The following is an 18,161-nucleotide window of genomic DNA, read 5'->3' as shown; positions in this document are numbered from 1 at the left end:
TTTCATTTATATTTTAAATCCTTTGAGCTTCGTAAAAATATAGATGCAGCCATCGCGTGATATTATTTTACGCAGTGCGTTTGACTGATAGATGGTAGATCTTTCCATTATCGTTTTAAAGTCAATTTTATAAGATGCATATCCATAAAAGCATTGACAAATCTGGTGCCAACGACCATACCACGTAGGAACTACTGGTTCTCGTTCGATCACCAAAGTCAAGCTACGTCGGGCACGGTTAGTACTTGGATGGGTGACCGCTTGGGAACACCGTGTGTTGTTGGTTTCTTTTTTTTCTTTTTTTTTTTTTAATCTTCCAATTTATTTTATCGGTATATATTAACTTTTACAAATTTGTATATTGTTTTCTAACTGTACGAATATTTAATTTTATCAATATAAAATACTCTCTTCTTTTAGGTAAAGCATCTGCGGATGATATTCGATTTCTTTATACTAAATATTGACTAAATATTTATTTCACGATTTGCTGCATGTAAGACGTACTGTCATGTATGACAATGTACGTATACTTGTGTCATCGGGAATAGTGATCTATTCGTCTATTTGATGACAAGCATTGAAAATTTGAGAAATAAGGAAACGAAAATGATAGGAAGATTGAAATTTTGAAGTTAATAGTTGTTGGAAATAATCATTATGGTTGTGTTCTGATTTGATCGTAAATATTGGAAACGTAAAGATTAATTGTAAAGAAATGCAACTTGTGTAAAAGATTTCGAGTTATTTTTAATCAGCTCTCGACTGTCTGATAAGTTTCGATTTTTTCCAATGATTTATCCGTCTTTAATAACCGATATCCTATTGTGTTTTCATTTATATTTTAAATCCTTTGAGCTTCGTAAAAATATAGATGCAGCCATCGCGTGATATTATTTTACGCAGTGCGTTTGACTGATAGATGGTAGATCTTTCCATTATCGTTTTAAAGTCAATTTTATAAGATGCATATCCATAAAAGCATTGACAAATCTGGTGCCAACGACCATACCACGTAGGAACTACTGGTTCTCGTTCGATCACCAAAGTCAAGCTACGTCGGGCACGGTTAGTACTTGGATGGGTGACCGCTTGGGAACACCGTGTGTTGTTGGTTTCTTTTTTTTCTTTTTTTTTTTTTAATCTTCCAATTTATTTTATCGGTATATATTAACTTTTACAAATTTGTATATTGTTTTCTAACTGTACGAATATTTAATTTTATCAATATAAAATACTCTCTTCTTTTAGGTAAAGCATCTGCGGATGATATTGATTTCTTTATACTAAATATTGACTAAATATTTATTTCACGATTTGCTGCATGTAAGACGTACTGTCATGTATGACAATGTACGTATACTTGTGTCATCGGGAATAGTGATCTATTCGTCTATTTGATGACAAGCATTGAAAATTTGAGAAATAAGGAAACGAAGATGGTAGGAAGATGGGTTGAAGTTTTGAATTTAATAGTTGTTGGAAATGATCATTATGGTTGTGTTCTGATTTGATCAGATCAGTAATTTTGGAAACGTAAAAATTAATTGTAAAGAAATATAATTTGTCTCACTGATTTTTTAAAAATTATATGATGTTATGTACAACTGTAATTTTATTATTATTTTATTATTTTATTATTAATTTTATTATTTTTAGAAGTCTTTCCACATCTGAATACACTTGTATATATCAGCAGTATTAATTTTCTGTTTTTTAAAGTTTTGTTACAATAATGGAAAAATTAAATAGACAATATTTAGCTAGTGACAAATTGAAGTCAAAATAATCATTTCTTGCTTTATAAATGAAAATTTTCACCGAATGTAAATAATTATTATTTATGGTTGAAAATAAAATCTTTGAGAAAAATTGAATCTAATTTCTGTAATGAATGTTACGTATATTGGCCAAAAGTGTTATGTTTACGAAAAAATTATGTATACCTCTGAGTGAACGAAAATGCTTTCATTAGTCATATGTCGTCTCCCGAGATTTCTTCACAAATAAACATAGTTTATATAGTAATATATTATATATTATTTTTATATATATTATATATAAATGCTTTGCTTTGTTTAATATAGATTGGATGAATATAAAATGAGTGATTTAATTCAGATTTTATTAATATTATTAGATTATCTTTAGTATTTTGTGCAATATAGACATAAAATATTATTTTTTGATGATTGCAAAAACTTTCAGATTTATATTTCTTCATATTTGATTAAAACAATGTTTTAGTATTTAAATTATATTATTTTCAATATAAATCATCATTTTAATATTTTGATGTAAGCAGTTCCAAATTATAAAAATCGTTAAAGGAGAGATAGAGTTAATATAATAATTAAAATAAAACTTCTAATCATATATTCATTAAGTTTAATTTTTCTTTGTTTTTATTAAATCATATTTTTTTTTTCTTTTTAAAATACACATATTATATTACACATGTATATTATATTTTATTTTTTCTATCAATAAAAAATTATTTTATACATAATTTTTTCAAAAATTCTAAATATTAATCAAAACAATAAAAAAAGTTCATAAATCAATTACTATATTTTGAAAAAATGAAGAATAAATTACTGTGCTAGTTGTTTAGTTTTCCAATAATAGTGTCCTACTATTGGATATATAATAGATGAATGAACTATTAACTTATAGATAATATAAAGCATCCTAAATATTATACTGTATATATTGGTTATATGGTTATATGAAATATTGTGCTCTAATTTATTATTTTTGTTTTACCAGTATAAATAATTTATTCAGAAATAATTAATTTTTTCTAAATTATATACAATTACGGAGAAAGATATTTGTATATTTTTTAGAATGAAATGAAAACTTGTTGGATCATAACAAATAAAATCATAATAAAGAATTGGATCATGATTTGATTTTTTTTAAATATTTAAAAAATTATTTTATTAGATAATTATAAAAAAATTTTATAATTATAAAAATTATAATTTATTATAATTTTTTTTATAAAAAAAGTGATATCCTGAAAAAAAAATAAAGATTACTTATATTTTTAAATTTTTTATCTGAGTTTATAATAATAAATATAATAATAAAGATTTAAAATACATCTTTTAAATCTAAATTATAACAGTTAATTGTAAATTATATTAGTAAAGTTGTATACATATACACAAAGTTTCAAAATTGGTTAATGTTATTATGAATTATTGAATAATCGAATTGTTCAAATTCATAGTTTTTCTCTAGATTTTTAATAATATTATAATTAAAATAAATCTAAAAATTTTTACATCTTTCGATATCTATCTATATCTTTTTTTTTAGATAACTTTTAGATAAATATAGAGTTATTTTAATATCTTAAAAAAGTTCAAGCCATATAAATAGTTAAGCATTTAAAAAAAATAATGTTGGAAGAGATTTATATTATTTTTAGATAAATTTAGAAAAAATTTTTTCTAATAAATTATTATTTTAATTTAAAATTAAAAAGAAATCAATAATTTAAAAAATAAATATATATATATTTACATATTAAATATAATAATTATTAAATTACATTTTTATCAATTTTTTGGTGAATTTTTTTTAGAATTGATTAGAACAATTATTCTTTGTTGATGATTAATTTAAAAAAAATATTAAAATAAAATAATATTTATGTATACTAAAATATAATGTTATTCTTGAATTTTCTAATTATTTTTTTCTGTGAAAATATAGAATTATAAAAAATTTTATTAGATGGAACGTAATTGATAACTAATTGTAATACAAAAAAATTATACATTCTACATTGTAAATTGTACATTGTTGTTTTGTGTATCTTATATATTTTAATAGCAAATAATTAAAATAAACTAGAAATTCAGTTGATATAATTATATAAATTTATATGATTATATGATTATATGATTTATATTTCTATATATATATTGTATTATGTATTGTATTATATATATATATATATATATATATATATATATATATATATATATAAATGATTTTATAAAATTTATATTTTACATGAAATTTATATTTTAAATGAAATAGATGATAAAATATAAAAATACTTGTAATTATTACAATAATTTTATATTTTATATAATACAATTTGATACATATGTTCCGAATCTAATATAAAAATATGCTAATAATATTGCTAATAAAAAATGATATAAATACAACTCTGGTAAAAATATTAAATCATTGTTTTAAGTAAAATAATTTCTTTAAAATTGAAATAATATTTTTGCTCAAAAATTATTAGATGACATATAAAAAAAATTTTATAAAAATTGCAATTTTAGTTAGAATTACAAAGAAAATAAATAGTAAAGATCATTTTTTTTTCATTTGAATTTGTAATGAAAAATAAAATAATACTTTTAGATTGTAAAAACAAGCGACAAACACCGAAAAATATAAAAATCTATAAATTTTAAAGAATGAATCGAATATTTTCTAGCAAAAGAAAAATTATTAAAATATTAAAATTTTTTTTTCTATTTTATCACTTTTTTATTAATTATTTTTTTTGAAATAATTATTATTTTAATTTTCATTAGAGAATCATATCATTTGGATTAATTGTAATAACTTAATAAAATATTTATATAATTTTTACATATCTGTTTAATAAATTTCCTTACAGATCACGATCTATTCCTATTTATAACGAATAAATATTGAGAGCTTATAACGAATAAATACTGTATGATGCAATCGTTTCCTGTTTGACATAAAACAGTAATAGCGGCAGTCTGTAATAAATCTGCAAGTATCTGCAATAAATCAGTCATTTTATTGGATTTGCATCAAACATGCATCGAACGATGCAGAAAATTTTTTACGTAGTGTATTACACGTAATAATTAAAGAACTGTCAAAAATGGATTTATATTCCTCTTGCTGCAGGATTCTCAATTGAAATCACATGATATACGGTATCATATAATATGATATTTAATCATAAATCGTGATTAATGAGAAAAAGTTATTGAAACATAATATATAATAATTAATATAAGTTAAATATGGGAATATTAAAATAATTATTAATCAGTAGATTCATTGTAATTTTGTAATAATAAAATTCTTATCTTAATATTTCTATAATGAATAAATTTCTTGTTAAATTACTTATTATAATTATAATTTCATAATATCTATGTAAATTGATTATTTTAAAATATTTCATTAAAATCAATCCTCAAATTTCAAATGATTTGATATTTGAATAATTTAAAATTCAAATAAAAAATTCGAAAATCGAACATGCTGTCATATGCATTTGCACGATAAACATTAATGAATTGTTGGATTATTGATTAAAATTTCATAGAAAATTGCATTTCAATATCACAGTTTTAAACAAAAATATCAATTTGTTTAAAATGATAATAACAATGTAATGGAATATTTTAGAAAAATTTTTTAAATAACGTTTTTTAACAAATAAAAACAAATAACATTAGACTGCTATCTTTCAAAATAAAAATTAAATGATAATTAAATAGTAAATGTTAATATATCATAACTTCCTAATATATATATTTTATATTATATAAATTTTAAGAATTTGAAATTTAATTAATTCAATTTGTTCAACATTATTTCAAATGGAAAAATTAATTCAAACTAAAATAAACTCAATAAGATTAAATTTGAAGATTAAATTTTGAACAAATTTTGTGTTTGAAATTCAAAAGTCTACTGTATTTAAATAAAGAGAATGTGTATTTAATATAGTGAACAAAAACTCAAACATCTTCCCATTCAATCCAATTCCAATTTCTTTCAAAAGGTTTGCTATTTCCCATGAATGTAGTTAACGATACCGGATATATACTTTTTCTTCGAATGTTTCAACGTAATCGAAGAAACCGATTCCAGGATTCGATATATATATATATACAATACATATATTGGCATATATACAAAAATTGGCATATTCTCTAAAACACGATAATTTTTTTTTTTTTTTAGATTAGATTTAATGCATTGAATTATTTTGAAAGTTAGTTTATACGTAAAAAATATCTTAAAAATCTTAAAAATTTTATATTATTGATCGGGATTGCAAAAAAAAAAATAGCAAAAGTTATTTTTTCCAATTTTTTTATCTGTGCTATTAACGAAAATTTAAAAAATACATTTTATCAAATAAATTTATATCAATTACATACATGTTAAAAATTTTGTTGAAATAGACTAATATTATATCTATAATCGGTTAAAAAAAACGAAAATCATTGTTTTTTATGAGTTTCTAAAAATATTTACATTTTCGATGCTTTTTATTAATTTTTGCATCAACCGATATCAATAAAATTTTCAGCATACATTTACAAAATAAATAATTTGATGAAATAAATAATATTGCATTTTTTACTTTTTAATATTGTTAAGATCATTACCCTGAATAATATTAAAATTAATATTAAAATTAAAGACTTCAATAACAATAATTATTCATTAATTATTAATAAAAATTATTAATAAAAATATTTCTTTAAAATAGTTTAAATCAGATTAACTCGGTTAGTTTTAATCATGTTTACTATAAACAATTGACAGATTTAGAAAAATAGTCCAAATTTAATGCAAATCATTTATTTGATTAACGATTAAATGAATTTTTATTTAATTTTGATTTGAAATGAAACGAAAGTTAGAATTAATATAAATTAATTGATCGTCAAACAAAAATTTATTTAAAATCTGATTGGATTAAATTAGATTATAAACTTTTTAATGAACAATGGTTACCAAGTAAAATCTTCATACACTTGATATAATTTTGACAATAAAAAATCATAAAAATCGAAGAATATTTTTTTATAAATATTTGTATATATATAAAACTAACATAAATCTTTAGAATCTGTTTTTTAAACTAAATTTTCATTACAAACTCATTGTCAGATAAAAAACGATCTTTATTTTATTTTTTTCATTTCGATAAATTGCAATTTTTTAAGACTTCTTTTTTCATTTAGTCAATTAAATTATTGTTTTACTTTTACTTTTCAGAATAACTCAATATATTAAATCCAATTTTAAAAAAGTTATCGCGTTTGAAAAGATGTGCCAATACTTTTTGAAATCACTATGTACCACTGTATGTATCACTATCTATATCTGTACAAATATGGTTTCTGAGGTTTCCATATAACGAGAATCTATATAACTGAATTCTTCGCTACTTTCACCAAGAATCACAATTTTCTCTATAACCTCATATATATAACCTCCCTATAACCGTTGGAAACGTATCCATGGAATTGTGGCAAAGATAAGAACCACCACGAATCAAGACTTTGGTATTCGATGTATCGAATAGGTCTGTTGAACAGTGGAGAAGGCTTTGAGAAATCAAGAAAAATATTATCCTCCTTGCTGGACCGTTGCGATTTATCAGGTTTACTCCGAACATGATTTAATTTTCCTATAGATATAAGAAAGTTAAAACAATGGCTATTGCGATTCGTATATATACATTTTGTGTTTCTATTCGATTATCGAAATCCATTATTCTAACTGTATATTATTTGTTTTTATTATTATTCCGTATATATTGCTTATATCATACAATATTTATTTATTTATTGTATTTTTTGTATTTTTTCTTTTATTAAAATTATAATAACAATTAAGACAAAATTTTTTTATATTTTAATATTTAAATTTGAATCATTTTTATATTTGAATTTATATTTGAATCGTTCACAGAAGAATAATAATTTTGTTGAATAGAAATGAATGAATGAAGTAGTATTAATTAAAGAAAAATGTAAAATTATTGAGAAAATAAAAAATGGCGAATATATAACGAATTTATTAAAAAATGGAGTATTGGAAAATTAATAATTAATAATAAATTAATTAATAATAAAATTAAGAATTGTCTATTGGATTGTGACTAATGATTATTAATCGGAATCCTATTATTAATCGGAAAATTTTAAAGTTGGAAAAAAATAATGATTTGGATTGATGAGATTGGGATAAAGATGATGATAAACAAGTTTAAATTTGATAAAACAAATAACGAAACAAAAGAACGTTCCAATTCTTCAAAATGTTATATATTAATATTAAGAATGAAAAATTACAGTTGACTTATGAAGCGACCAAGATAATTTAAATTTTAGCTCTAGCATTTTTAATAGTTTAGGTTTTGGACGATGGCGATCAAAATGATCACAATACTTGCATGTTAAATACAATCTTGCGATGCACCATTCTTAGAAACCGTAATCTTTAACACAATTATTAAGTTCTTTTTAATCTCTTCTTAGTATTTTCGCTAAAAATAATAATTGAACAGAAATTCGTGAGTTTTCAAAATCGCAATTAAAACTCAATCTAGATAATTTAGATTAGATCAATAGTTACAATTTGAATAGTATGCAAGTTAGAAAGAATTTAAATCAGTTTGAGATAAAATTCAGATCAGATTATAATTACAATTCAGATACAGTGTAGATCAGAGCATAGAAATCAAATAAAATTTAATCAATCGCAAACGTTAAAATTAATTATCATTAGTTCATTCAAACTTCGTAATATAATCAATTATAATCTTACATTCATAAATGGTTTAATTAAAGTTCAATTAAATGATTATTGCATAAAGAAATACTTCAATTGAATACTATCGCTCAAAAGACTATTTACGATTATAGCACTGTACAATTGTTTATATTATGAGCTTTGAGTCAGTTAAAGATGATTGATCGTAATTGCTTTTGATAATTGAATTTGGATATTTGATATCTGACTGATTTTTGACGATATCTGACGATTTTGATCTCAATTTTAAATATGATTTTAGAAAGTGTCGCGAGGCTTAATTTTTTCTCTAGTAATTTTTTGATGAAAAAATATAATTTAAGATTTTTTAAAAATGAAAAGAACCAACATATGTGAGAATCAGAAATTTTTGTAATTATTTCTATAATTAGTGTTATGTGATTCGTTGCAAGACATTTGCCGCGCAACGTATGATTTATAAAGTAACCATTGCTATTATATCTTAGTGTTATAAGTTTAAAAGAAAATGAGAGAACTGTTAAAGTGGCTCATTAAATCTAATTATTAAAATTTAAACTATTGAAAATACTGAAACTATTGAAAATGAAATTCAAATTATTTTGGCCACTTCACAAGTTAATTCTGGTTTTTTTCCTTAAATGAAACTTTAAATTAAGAAATTAATACATTAACGAAGATGAAGATATGTTTTCTTATTCTGAAGTATTCTTGAGAATGAAGTAAATCTCGAGGGAAAAAAAATGGTTTAAAATACAAAAATAATACAGCTTTAAAAAATTATTTATATTAAAAAATTTATATAATTTAGTGGCAAAAAAGATATGAAATTCATAAATTATACTATTTGATTCAAAATATGTCAAATTAAATATAGTTAAATAAATAAATAAATATATATATATATTTATTTATATTAAAAAATTTATATAATTTAGTGACAAAAAAAGATATGAAATTCATAAATTATACTATTTGATTCAAAATATATCAAATTAAATATAGTTAAATAAATAAATAAATATATATATATATATCGTTTATTTGTTACTCAATTCTATTATTCGAATAAAATAAAAATAAAAATTCTATTATTCGAATGTGCTTATTTCTTTTTTAATTTCGATAATCGAGATTTTACTATATTTTATTTTGCGTATTTAAAATTGAGAGAAATTATATATATATAATTATGATCATTAATATATTAATTATAAATATTATTTATTCAATAATTGATAACTATTAATAATGATTAAGAAAAATAATTATAATTATTCAATTAATAATTCAATATTTATTAAAATAAAATAATAATTAAAATAATATAAAATAATTGCAATTTTAATTATAATTAATTAATAATTTATTTAATAATTTTTTATTTAACAATATTATATTTTAACAATATTATGTATTTTTTTAAATATTAATTTTTTAATTTTGGATTATAGTTTGACCAAATTATTTATTTACTTTAATATACTTACTTATAGTTATGAATACAATTTGCTTTTAATTTTGTGTTTATTTTAATTCTTATATTTTTCTTCAAATATTTTATTTCATAATTTTATATATCTTTAGAACATGTATTATTATTTATTGCATATCAAAATAATCTCTTGATTGAAAATAGTTCTTGATGATCAAAAAAAAAAATTTTGTTTATCAAGGAATATTGAATGAGAAATTTTAAATTCAATTGTTTTTCACAAAATAAAATATATACAATTATATAAATATATAATTGAATGTATACAAATTGATTAACATTATTTTCAAAAGCAAAAAAATTTATTATGAAGTAATTTTTCCATTTTTTAAAATATTTTGGATTTCTGAATTTGAAATTATTTCAGTTAATATTCTTTAAAGAAATTGCATTAGATTTCTTTTTTCTATAAATTTTGTTTTAGTACAAATAATTCATAATCATTCAAATAATTATAAATATATTAATTAATATAATATAAATAGATGAAATATTTGTAACAATTAAAAGTATTAATAGTAATTCTTATAATTAAAAATTAAAAGTTAGAAAGTTAATGATCAAAAATTTTTTCTTTTATATTATCTTCGTTAAAATAATTTGATATATTATTGCAATTTCTGAAAATTCCGTAAATTAAATTATTCTATTTATTATAATTGTTTGATTCTCGATTATGATTATTATTATTATTTTTAATAATCAATTAGTAATTTAAATCAGAATAATAATAAAAATTACTTTTTTTATACACAGTGAAAAAACGTGAATAAAATAACATAGAAAATAAAATTTTGAAGAAATTTAAATTATTAAAATATCTTTTATAAGAAATTTGCGAAATATATTATTTTTTATTTTATCACGAAATTTTTTTAATATTACATACCAAGGAAAAAATATGAGTGAAAAAATACAAAAAGATTATTCATGAATGATAGAAAGTTAATAATAATTCTGAAGTTTTGATAATAAAAATATTTGCAATAAAATAAAATAAATTATTTCATTTTTGGATTAAAAAAGTAAAATAAGAATAAAAAGTAATAATTTTTGATATGATTTTGTAAAAATCATTGAAATCTATAAGATAATCCATAAGATATTTGATATCTACAAAATATGTGATTTATATTTTTTTTTATAATATAATTTTAATATAATAAATTTTATATATAATATATATAATTCTTATGCAGAAATTGAATTTGGAAATTTAAAATTTAGTAAACTTCTGCGATGTTACTTCGATAGTCGCTATAGAAACAGATCATGATTTTCTTATAACAATTATTATTTTTTTATATAATATAGAATAAAACTGATAATATTATATTATAAATTTTATATATAAATAAGAAATTTGTATCTTGTTTAAAAATTAAAAGATATATGATATGATATATGGCTTTATTGATAAAGCAAAATATATTAAAAATAATATACCAACAAAATTATCTACATGCATATGCAGTTTAAAATACATAATTTTCATTTTATTAATAATAATCTTTAATTTATTAAGAAGATATTATAATTTTTGAACGAGTATTTATGTACATATATTATATTTTTATTTTATTTATAATCTATGAATAATATTATCGGATTAACCAACCATTTATTTATTTAATCAAAGAATATAGCCAACCCTATAAGGCTCAGTTAGAGGAAATTTATTATACAGGATATCCCACAGATAATGACACAAGATTGAAAAAGATGTTTATATATTAAAAAATAAATCAAAAATATAGAATAAAATTATTTTATTTAAAAATAAATCAAATTCGAAAATTTTCCCAACCCAAATGAAATTATTTAATTCCGGATTAGAATGAATTACTGACAAGTGATTACATGTGAAAATAAACAAACGGAGCAACATAGAACAAAATTTTAAATTCTTTTTATGAAAATCGAGATTGAATATATACATATATAATAAGAATGTATATTTTGTATATAATTAACGAATTTTCAAATTCAATTTTCTTTAGAAAAAAAAAAAAAATATGAAAAAAATTATTATTTTTTACAAAGAAAGTACAATATAGAATATTTTCATAATATTCTTTTAATATTTTTTTTATAATATTTTTTCTTTAAAAAATATTTCACATTTTGAATAAAATAAATATCTTATATTTTCGATTTATTTTTTTATATATCTAAAAATTTTTGAAACTATATTATATTATAAACGGTATAATATATTATCTCGGATTATTTACATATAATAATATACATTGTTTTAGATAAATATTTAAATATTTTAAATTCTAATTAATTTAATCAAATTCTAATTAAATTCTAATTAATTAATTTGATCTTGTGAATTATTTCAAAATCTGATTGTTTCGATTAATTTGATTGAATATAAATTAGATTATTTGATAATTTAATAATCAAAATGCTAAATTTTCCAAAAATTAAGTTTTATCGAATTCCCAAATGAATTTTTATTAATGTAGATATCTATGTAGTTTTTTATCATTTCATTTCATATTAAATATAATGCAAATATGAAAAATTTATCCAAAAGTTATTGAGTTTCATGTCTTTAAATTGAAATAAAATACAAACTATTTAAGATATTTCAAATTTTTTTTTAATATTTTATTATAATTATGGAATATGATATCATTTTTTTATGAAATCGATTTATTTTATTTAATTTTTTAATCCTTTTTGCATCATAATGGCTATATTTCATTAAAAAGTATTATCATTTTTTAATCATTTTTGAATTATTAATGTAAATTTACAAAACTATTACTTTTTATTTTTTTTTTACCTTTCTACACACAGTACCAATGATTTTGTCATTCGAATGTAGAACTGCATTTATATGAATTCAAAAGAAATAACTGATTCGTATAATCGGATAAATTATTAATAATAAAAGTGCATCGATTATCTTTTTAATTTTTCGTTTAAATAATTAGAATTGTTCAAGTAAGTAAATTGTTCAAGTATATACAATTTTTTTTTTAAAATTCTATGTGCATTAGCTTATCTTCTTTTTTATTAACAAATATTCATATAATAAATAAAAAATTCTATTATTAATCATTTGCACTGTTTATGTGTATGTATATTTATGTATATTTATGTATATTTATCTATATAACAAATTATATTACAATGTTCAATTTTAAACAAATAAAACTATAATGTTAATATATATTGTTATGATGTGTCGATTTTTTTCACAAACAATTAGTCGCAAGGTTTATAATCAAATTAATTCAAGAAAAATCCCTTCCAAGAATCTCAATTATTATTCAGTATTAATCTCTATTAAACTAAATAAAGAGTCTAAAATAATTATAAAGTACAATACTATTTTTGAAGATAATATTTATGTGACATTTGCAATTGTATATTTTTTAAAAACTTTTTGTATATTTTATATATTTTTTAAAACATTTCAATCTGATTAAAGTAATATAATCTTGATTCCAGGCATGATATGCTCCAGTTATTCTCAAAAACAACTAGACATAAACAAAATTTTAATAGTTGAGAATAAAATTACTTCATTAAGTTATTTTAATAATTTATTTTTTAAAATATGAAGCAAGTATAACATAATATAAATAATATAAATAAATAACATTGACGAGACTTTTGGTAAACAAATCTATTATGTGCAACATTCATTTCAAGTTTAGTTAAAAACTTTCTTCTATCATTCAGAAGATATCATTAGTTATAATTTCATTATAAATCTTTCAAAAATTAGTATGAATTAAGAGTTAAAATCCATCATTGATCATTGAATCATATTGTGAATTATTAAAAAATAGCGGTTTCATATAATCATATATCCATTTAAGTATAATCCATTTATCAAAAAAAAAAAAAAAAATATCTTATTTTCATATTCATCTAAGAAGAAAATTCTTTTTTGAAGAAATATTTCAACTCACTTATATATTTATCTAAATGGTATTCCATCATTCATCCAACAATTCGCAATCATGAATAGTATTCATGAAACTTTTTTGAGAATAAAAACCGTCTACATTTTTTATATCAAAACAAATTCAAAAGTTAATATGCAAAAATGTTGGTTGAGATTTATTTATTAAGATATGATCAATTTAAATTTGTTATATGAAGCAAAAAAAAAAAAAAAGAAGACAATGATAACAATGAAGTGACAAGTGAAATATCTTCATTGTTTTGTTTTTTCGTTTTATCTTCACTTTATTTCATTCAACATAAACTCAAATCATTTATAACTAATTAAATATTATTAAATATTATAATTTATTTATAATATTATATTTATATTATATTATTATTAATATATATATATTATATTATTAATGATTGTAATGTAAAATAAATTATGAATAATGAATATTATTATATTTATATAATAATTTATATAATACTATATAAATACTATATATTATTTATAATAATGAATATAATGATTAAATATTACATGTTATATTTTTATTATTAATATTATATTATATTAATAATTAATTTTAATTAATTAATATTTTTGTATAGCAATTTTTAAAATCGATTTTCCAATGTCTCACAAATATTCATTAATACTTTGTAATACTTTATAGTATTTTATCGTTCCTTAAATAAAAAAAACATCAACATACAAGAATAATATTAAAATAAAAAATAATTATATTGAATTAATATATATTGAGATATGATAATAATCGAATTTGTGTTTTATTTAATTATAAATTTAAAAATATGGCATTTAATTTAGATAACTTTATATTTGTATATACCAACATTTTTCAATTTAGAATTTCGAAACTTGTTAAATATTTGTAACACCTTGTATATACGAGTTGGTTAAGTGGGAGAGTTTCGTCATTGCGGTACACCGCAATTTTCGACCTCTAATTTTATGGTTTTTCGCATCAGAGCTAGCATGAAGACTCTCTCGACCAGAATTGTGCACGATGAAATACCTTTTGCATATATTTACGTGCAATTATTTCGTCAGTTACACTACAGATACAGATCGATTATTTTTTTCTCGCGTTGCATGAAAAAAAGAACATTCTTGTTTCCTTCTCTTTCATCCATCTTCCGATGATTAATTTGTTTTTGATATAATATAATTTAATTTATTCACCGCTGATCAAATTTTATTATAATTTTATAATTTATAATAAAATATATTTATTATGTTATTTTCATTTTATTTACAAAATATTTTTCCATTAGATTATGTAATAAATCAGTTCATGTTTTTTTAGAATTTTAAATATTAACAATTATATATATATATATACTACTATATATACTACTATATATACTAAATATACTATATATAATACTATATATACTAAATAAATTATAAATATATTATAATATATTTATAATTTATTTAGTTATGTATTTATCATTTTATTCTTTGATATTCTATCGTCGTTGAATATTGACATGTATAATATATAAATATTGGAAATTTTGGATTTTTATTAATTTATTTATTTGTTCTTGGATAAATATCATTAATCACAATCTTTTTATCAGAAAATATTTCTTATCAAATATGAAATAAATTCTTTTTGAAATCAATAATTTTATCATTTTTTGAAATATAATTTTATATGTATACTTATAATTATAATTGAGAAAAACTTTAAATTATAAAATGTTTAAGTTTTAATTTGTTGTTCTATATATAAAATATATTCTGATATAAAATTATATTCAAAAAATATGAAAAAAAATATATAAAATATATGAAATATATGAAAAAAATAATGAAAATTTGAAAATTGATTTCACATTTGAAGAAATTTTCCATCAAAAAAAAGTTGTAATTGACTATATTTAAATAATTAATTTAATATTATCAATATAATTATAATTTAACTTTTTCTTTACTTATTTATCTTTTAATTAAAAATCGTAATTTATGCCAATATTATTCTATTTCTTATTATTATACTATCAAAATTAGTACTTATTATATATAATAAATTGCTAATTTATAATAATTTAAATACTTCTTTATTATAAAACTTTTATACTATCTATTTATACTAAAAAATTTTTATATTAAAAAGCTCAATTACGTATATGTTCATTTTTTTTAATGATTTTCCATTAAAAAATTTTTGCAATGTACAAAAAAAAATTTGTAAAATGAGATTTTGATGAATGGATGGATAAAGTAATTTCATTTCAACTATATCTAATTATTGTTACATCATTAAAAGTCAATACATATATAATCATATTTTGTTATAATATAAAAAAAAAATTGTTTTTTGTATGTAAATAATTGATAAACTTTTAATTGGTTTAAGCACAATATTTTTTATTGTTATATTTAGGCCATAAAAGTTGTTAATAAAATATTTTTTAATAATTTTATGAGAGAGATAATAATAATAATTAGAGAGATAATAAAATCTTTTTTTAAATTACACAATCTAATATATTTGTATGATCTAATCTAATCTAGTAGAATTTTCATTATCACTGAATATAGTCTATTATCTAATATTTGAATATAGTATATATAGTTTTTTATTAACCGAACATTCTATCTGATTTCTATCATTATATTATCTATTATTACACTATCTCTATTTGCAATAATGTAAACAAACGTTTTTTATATCATTGCCTCAATTTCATTGTAAATCTATTATTTTTCTCTAATATGAATAATTTATCTAAGAAAAATTTATGTTCTATTATCCAAACAATTTTATCTATCTATTAGTTTGAATAATAAAATAATTTTACTATATATACATATATATATATATATATATATATATATATATATATATATATATATATAGTATATATATATACAATTTACTATGTATAATATACATTACATATTATGTATATATAGATATAATTTACAAGGAAAAATTAAATAAATTGCATTCATATTAAAAAAATAAAAGAATATTCATATTTGAATTTAGTTTTATTTACTTGAAAATAGAATCTAAGTATTATATTACTTTTCTATTATAGTATTCAAAAAATTTTTTTGAAAAATTCATATGAAGTATTGAAGAATAAGGTATACTGAGTAAAAAAACTTTAGTAAATATAGATCGAAAATTTAATCATTTAGGAAATATAATCTTTTTTTTATGTTAGTATCATAATTGATTTACTATAGTAATATACTATAGTAAAGTATACTATACTATAGTAATAATAGTTTCTTTTTAGAATTTATAAGTTTTTAAATGTCTTTATTACAATTATTTACAATTATTATATTTATTTATAATAATTACATTATTATAAATATAATAATAATTATATTATTATAAATAATATTATAAAATAATATAAAATATAATTATATTTAAAATTAATTATATTTATTTATAATTCTCATACTTCATAATAAAAGTATGTCAATTCTTTATCGATAGGTAACTTAATGAAATAAAATCTTATATGTTTGTCAAATAAAACAAAACCTTAAAATTTTTAAAAGATTTCACGACTCATAAAATAACATGCCAAGCGTTTGTGAAAATAGAAGAACGAAGATGTGAAATATCTTTTATAAATATTGAGGACCAATAATAATTTAATTATGATGTTAATATAAAACAAAAAATGATTATTATCTTAAAAACAATTAAGATTTCGATCAATGTTTTTTAAGGCTTTTTTATTCAATATATTATATTAAATATAGTATATCCTATACCATATAAATCTTGAATGGTTTTTCTTGAACACTCTATATATAATTTTTCATGTTTATTGAGATTTTTTATCATATTGTAGTACCAGTTTTTCCATTACAACGTTGAAAAATTGCCATCCGACTTGCAATAACCATATTCGCGTCGCACTTTGAATTTCTTTATGAGAACCATATCTTCGCTTTGAAAAGTCTTTTTTATTGGTTCTAAAACATGAAAGTCCCAAGAGGAAAGATCTGGATTATATAAGAAATATTCCCATATTTTCCACTTGAATTTTTTTAAAAAATCACAGTCTTCCAATTTAAATGTTATTTTCAACGGATGATATGTTTTATGATTGATAAAAAATAAATAATGATTACTATGAATACAATTTCAAAATAATAAAAAAGTATTATCATCAAGTTTTT

At 19.1% G+C, this 18,161-nt stretch overlaps 2 non-coding genes across 2 annotated transcripts; both read left to right on the top strand.

Moving 5' to 3' along the window:
* Positions 1 to 167: 167 nt before the first annotated feature.
* On the top strand, positions 168 to 286 carry LOC113219177. Its single transcript, XR_003305916.1, has one exon. It is a non-coding gene; the product is annotated as a 5S ribosomal RNA (ribosomal RNA).
* A 712-nt stretch (positions 287 to 998) lies between these two features.
* LOC113219168 lies at positions 999 to 1,117 on the top strand. The gene has a single exon (XR_003305907.1). It is a non-coding gene; the product is annotated as a 5S ribosomal RNA (ribosomal RNA).
* The last annotated feature ends 17,044 nt before the right edge of the window (positions 1,118 to 18,161 follow it).

This window comes from Apis mellifera, linkage group LG12 (assembly GCF_003254395.2).
Source record: "Apis mellifera strain DH4 linkage group LG12, Amel_HAv3.1, whole genome shotgun sequence".
NCBI lineage: Eukaryota > Metazoa > Arthropoda > Insecta > Hymenoptera > Apidae > Apis > Apis mellifera.
Note: the sequence above shows the minus strand (reverse complement) of the source record. Positions and strands in the feature narration are given on the sequence as shown.